Source organism: Triticum dicoccoides, chromosome 2A, assembly GCF_002162155.2.
Source record: "Triticum dicoccoides isolate Atlit2015 ecotype Zavitan chromosome 2A, WEW_v2.0, whole genome shotgun sequence".
Classification (NCBI taxonomy): Eukaryota; Viridiplantae; Streptophyta; class Magnoliopsida; order Poales; family Poaceae; genus Triticum; species Triticum dicoccoides.
The window spans coordinates 352,405,828-352,412,433 of NC_041382.1; positions in this window are offsets into that span (position 1 = coordinate 352,405,828).

The window sequence follows — 6,606 nt, forward strand, 5'->3', positions numbered from 1 at the left end:
GTTTGTCTCATGCATCCGAGCATTTTCCCCGTTGTCCGTTTTGCAATCCGACACTCCTACGTCAACCGGCTCCCCCTTTTGCCTCTTTTCGTGTGTGGGTGTTAAACTTTCTCGGAATGGACCGAGATTTGCCAAGCGGCCTTGGTACACCACCGGTAGACCGCCTGTCAAGTTCCGTGCCATTTGGAGTCCGTTTGATACTCCAACGGTTAACCGGGGAACCATAAAGGCCTCGTGTGTGTTGCAGCCCAACACCCATCCAAAGTGGCCCAATAACCCATCCAAACCCCTTGCATGTCCTCCTCCGTCAGATCATGATCGTGTGGTCGAAAACTACACCTCATTTGGACACTCCCACCTCCTTCTAGGTATAAATGTGCTCTCCCCGTCCAAATCCGGGTACAAACCCTAGTCTAGCCTCCCCCGCCGCCACCGGACGCGTCCGCGATGGCCGGACACGTCCACCGCCGCCGCCCATCGAATCACGCGCTGCCAAGTGTCATCCATCGCATCCCCGTGCTGCCAACCCGCGGAGCCCAGGCGGGGCCCGCCCGGCCCGCACGCCACCACCGCTCGCCTGTGCGAGGTCCGAGCCCCCATGCGCCGCCGCTCCCGTGCGCTAGCCACGTTCCTCCCGAGGCCGCCAGAGCGCGCCCGCCGGCAAGCTCCTCGCCGTCCTCCGGTGACCTCGTCGCCCCGCACCCCATGCGCCCTCTGCCTCCTCACCGCCCGTGAGCTGCCGCCTCCTCGCCGCTCCGCCGTCCGCTGCCATCCTCTTCCCTGCCCAAGCGGGCTTCTTCCTCGCCGGCCGCCTTCTTCCACGTCTCCGACAAACATCGGGAACCGCGCCGCCCCAGATCCAGATCTGGAAACCCTAAGATTGACACCGAAAATATCCCTAGTCCGTGAGATTTTACATTCTGGAGCCCTGTTCGACGTGCCATAACTTCTTGTGTGATGATCTGTTTTGTGTGTGTGATATATCAAAATGTTCACGATGATGTGCTCTTCATTTTGTTCCATTGAGCTATGCTTGTTTGAGTCTATCTTGATGGTCAAATAGTTTATGCAAGAGTGCTATAAATTGTTAGGTGCTGATTTTTATTAGAGTATGAGGATTTGTCTTTTTTGCTACATTTGTTGTGTGCTTCATATGGGCATGAGCTCTACATTTATTTTGGTCTATGCCATGCCATATTTACAGGGGTGCTTGCCATGTATTTTTGTGATATTTGTGGTGACTAGCACAAGTATGCAAAGTAGCCTTCGTGATATTGCCGATTTCAGTGACTTAGGATTTCACAGTCATTTCCCTGCTGTTATTTTTATGCCATGTATTCATGTTCGTGCAGTGAGATCCATGCTTCTTTTGAGTATATTCAGTAGGGATGATTTGGACATATGGTTGTGCTCTATCCATCCATGCCCCTGTTTGCAATTATGGAGTGCCCTAGCATGTCTTAATCTTGCTCTACTTTTGCTATAAAATGTTCCTGGCAGATTGTTTACGTGCTAATCAATTTTTTCAAGGATGTTGTAGTTGATCCATGCATGATATGAACTTGTTCTTGACATGGTTAGCTTCTTGATCATGTCTTCCTGCTGTTAGTATGCTTATCTTGTCATGCAATTCCTTTTGGTGAGTGAATCGATCTTTCGCAAAGAGGCCTTCATAATTCTGTTTTTGCCATGCTCTGTTTTCTGCTAAGTCTGAATCTGTTAACGATACTTGCTATGTTTACATGGGTGCCATAATATCTTCTGTGCCTTTTTGGCTCTTGATCAATAATGGACTTTTGTTCTATGATTTGTGTAGATTTATGCCATGCCTTTGTTTGCTATGATCTGTTCCTGTAGCATGTTGTTTGCGTGCTCTAAACATTGCTTCCGGATGTTAATTCCTGGCATGTTAGTATTTTCACTAAGTCTGTGATGCTGATATCTTTTGCACTTTTTCCATGCTTGTTTGAACCTGTTCTAACGTGATTTAGCTGTAGCTCAGTGTTCATGTTTTGTCAAGAATCTTGAGTACATCACTGTCATGTACTTTGTTGCTATGTTGGAGTGCAGTAGCTTAGTTTCTTGTTGCATTCTAGATGGCATCGTGTTGTTAATCGCATAATTGTGCCATTCTTGTTTTGCTTGCCATTTGCAAACCGTGCCTCCGATTCCGGTGATCTTTATATCGATTTCAACCGAAATCATCTCACCTTTCCAGCAGCACACTTGGTTTGCCAAGTTGAGGCCTGGTTAAATCTTTCCCTTCCGAAGCACGCATATGCATTGCATATCACATCTCGCATATCATGCCATGTTTTGCATCATGTTGTTTGCGCATTGCACCGTGATTGATTGTTGGTCTTTTTCTTGTGTTCTTGCCTTGGGTAGAGCCGGGAGACGAGTACGTGATCTAGGAACCTGTTGAGTACACTTACAAGGATCAAGTTTCATCAACTCTGAGAACTTTGCAGGCAAGATGACCATACCCTCGAAATCACTTCTATCTTTGCTTGCTAGTTGTTTGCTCTATTGCTATGCCGCGATACCTACCACTTGCTATATTATGCCTCCCATAATGCCATGTCAAGCCTCTAACCCACCTTTCCTAGCAAAGCATTGTTTGTCTATATTACCGCTTTACTCAGCCCCTCTTATAGCGTTGCTAGTTGCAGTTGAAGATGGAGTTTGTTCCTTGTTGGAACATGGTTATTGTCGGGATATCACTATTATATCTTGTTTACTTTAATGCATCTATACACTTGGTAAAGGGTGGAAGGCTCGGCCTTTTTCCTGGTGTTTTGTTCCACTCTTGCCGCCCTAGTTTCCGTCATACCGGTGTTATGTTCCTTGATTTTGCGTTCCTTGCGTGGTTGGGTTATAATGGGAACCCCTTGATAGTTCGCCTTGAATAAAACTCCTCCAGCAAGGCCCAACCCTTGCTTTACCATTTGCCACCTAAGCCTTTTCCCTTGGGTTCCGCGGACTCAAGGGTCATCTTTATTTTAAACCCCGGGCCAGTGCTCCTCTGAGTGTTGGTCCAAACTAGAGCCCCTTGCAGCGCCACCTCGAGGAAACTTGAGGGTTGGTTTTAGTTGTACAGACTGCTTATCCGGTGTGCCCTGAGAACGAGATATGTGCAGCTCCTATCGGGATTTGTCAGCACATTCGGGTGGCTTTTCTGGTCTTGTTTTTACCATTGTCGAAATGTCTTGTAACCAGGATTCCGAGTCTGATCGGGTCTTCCTGGGAGAACAATATCCTTCGTTCACCATGAGAGCTTGTGATGGGCTAAGTTGGGACACCCCTGCAGGGTTTTGAACTTTTGAAAGCCGTGCCTGCGGTTATGGGCAGATGGGAATTTGTTAATGTTCGGTTGTAGAAAACTCGATACTTAACTTAATTAAAATGAATCAACCGCGTGTGTAGTCGTGATGGTCTCTTTTCGAAGGAGTCCGGGAAGAGAACACGGTATCGTGTTATGCTTGGACGTAAGTAGCTTCAGGATCACTTCTTGATCACTTCTTAGCTTCTCGACCGTGCTTTGCTTCTCATCTTGCTCCCTTTTGCATAACTTAGCCACCATATATGCTTAGTGCTTTGCTGCAGCTGCACCTCACTACCTTTCCAACCCATATGCTTAAATAGTTTTGACCGCGAGGGTGTGAGATTGCTGAGTCCCCGTGACTCACAGATTCTTCCAAACAGATGTAGGTGCCGATGATGCCAGTGCAGGGGATGCTACCGAACTCAAGTGGGAGTTCGACGAGGATTCGGGCCGTTACTATATTTCTTTTCCGGATGATCAGTAGAGGAGCCCAGTTAGGGCGATCAGGGATCTAGCATTTGGGGTTGTCTTTCTTTTATGTTGGTTCTGTAGTCGGACCTTGTTTTTATTCTGGATGATGTATGATATATTTATGTATTGTGTGAAGTGGCGATTTTAAGCCAACTCTTTATCCCTTTCTTATTCAGTACAAGGGATGTAAAGATTACTTCTCTTGCGACATGCCTACCATACGGTTATGCCTCTAAGTCGTGCCACGACACGTGGGAGACATAGCCGCATCATGGGTGTTACAAGTTGGTAATCAGAGCCTTCCCTGACTTAGGAGCCCCTTGCTTGATCAAATCGCTGACATTGTTGAGTCTAGAACAAAATGTTTTGAGTCTTATAGGATTATACTTATCAGAGAGTAGGATTATTTTTACTCCTCAGTCCCTTCGTCGCTCTGGTGACGCCTCCTGACATAGAGTTTTGACTCATCTCTCCTCAAATTTCATGAATTTTTTTAGGATCACGCGGGTATCTTGGAATCGTTCCGTTGGTTTTGTGACGAGAACATTGTTCTTGGAGCCTCCTGACATTTAGGGGTTGTGGCAGTGTCCCCGGGAGTTGAGCTCTGAGGTGTTGTCGTCACAATTTTATCGTTGCAGTTCTAGAATACCTGAGTTCGCCGACATCGAAAATCTCCTTTATGCAGTTGTTGGTGAGATAACCTCGACGCCACCTAGTACTGGGGTGGGAGTTCGGGAGTATTGCCATAAGTCATATAACGGATGCTTTTCGAAGGTTGAGGTAAATGATTTCCGAAGGTTTCTTGGTTATGTGTTGAAGGATAGATACAGCTGGATGTAGGATTTGCTAGTTTTGGGTGAGATATTATGCTTCCCCTCTATCCCCAACACCTTATTGCATAACCAGAAAGTATCTGGAGTTTCATAGGTGGGAATTCTTGTAGCTCTAGTATTTCTTCCCGCAGATAGTTGGTTTGTGATTGGGTAATCCATACCAATTATTTGCTCATATCCATACCTTGTTGATTTATTCTTCTATCTCTATCTAAGTGGCTTCTCATTTTATGGAAGTGTGATGATTTACTTTGGAATTCATTCGTTCATTCTTGTTCGAATGTTAAGGCTATATGTTGCAATTTCAATCCATTGATTCATCTTGAATATATGTCTTTCAAGATGCTAACAGATGTCAACCTCTTCAGGATGGCTCCTCCAATGCGTCAGAATTCGGAACCTCCGCCACCACCTCCACCTCCGGAGGCATGGCAAGCTATCATGGCCGCCACCAACACCAACACTTAGATGCTTTTGCAACTCTTGCAAGAGCGCAACCAAGGAAATCAAGGCCAAGGCAACAATCAGCCTCGGTTTGCTACCCTCAATCAGTTCCTCGCAAACCAGTCAAAGTCCTTCAGTAACTGCGTCGAGGCCACAGACGCCGACGACTGGCTCGTGGATATCTGCAAACATTTTGAGTGTAGCAATGTCAGGCCTATGGACTTTGTCAAGTTTGCTTCATTTCAACTCAAGGGTCAAGCTGCAGAGTGGTATCAACAATACAATGATTCCAGAGGAGGTCATGTGATTACCTGGGATGATTTCCGCCGAGACTTCAAAGCTCACCACATTCCACAAAGTGTTGCTGAGAGTAAGCATGAGGAGTTCCGCAATGTCATGCAAGGCTGCTTGTCTGTTTACCAATACAACATCCTGTTTCAGAGGCTCGCTCGCTTCGCTAAACAAGACGTCCCTGACGAAAATAGCATGATTTATCAATTCAGAGGTGGCCTCAGAGAAGATCAGCAATTAGCTCTCATGCTTTTTGAGCCGACCAAGTATGATGAATTCTACAACATGGCACTAAAGCAAGAGGCCGCTCAGCTCAAGTGCGATGCATCTAAGAAGAGAGTCAGGGATGCAACTCCATCCTCTTATTCAACTCAAGTGGCAGTGGCAGCTAAGCAATAGAAGTTCTGGTTGCCTCCGCCTCCTCCGTTCCGTCAGCCTTATCAGCAGAAGAGTAAAGGTGGCAATGGATCTTCCCACCCCCCAACCCAGGCTATCAGAACAAAGCACAGTCTCATGCTCCAAGGTCAAGTGCTCCTTATCACCGTCCGCTCTTAGAGGTTACTTGCAACAAGTGTCAGCAGAAAGGGCACTATGCAAACAAATGCTTCAACCAAAGGCGCCTTCCGCCTCCTCCTCCTGTGAGATCTGCCAGCAATGCAGTGGTCAAGCATAATTCCAAGTTTGCAAAGGTCAACATGATGAACGCAGCTCAGGTAGAGGACTCTTTAGAAGTGATCATGGGTAACCTTCCTATTAATGATATTCCTGCAAAAGTCCTTTTTGATACTGGTGCATCACATTCTTTCATTTCAAGACCTTTTGTGGCTATGCATGATTTGGTTACTCAAGTTTTGTCGAGACCTTTGTCTATTGTTTCTCCGGCTGGACAAATGACTTCTCGAGTATTCGTTCCGGATTCCGTTATCAAGATGGGTGACTATAAGTTTTTGTCTTCTCCTGTTGTTCCTGGTGACTCAGATATTGATCTAATTCTCGGCATGGACTGGCTTTCCAAGCACAAGGCTCAGCTTGATTGTGCTGCCAGGCAGATTCAATTGACACACTCGTCTGAGGATTTGATCATCTATGCCGCTCGTGATGAAACCATTCGGTTGTTTTCTCTCAATGAGAAGGGCGAGTTGAATGACATCTCTCAGATTCCAGTCATTTGTGAATATCAAGACGTCTTTCCAGAAGAGCTTCCAGGAATGCCTCCTCACCGGCCAGTTGAATTCGTCATCG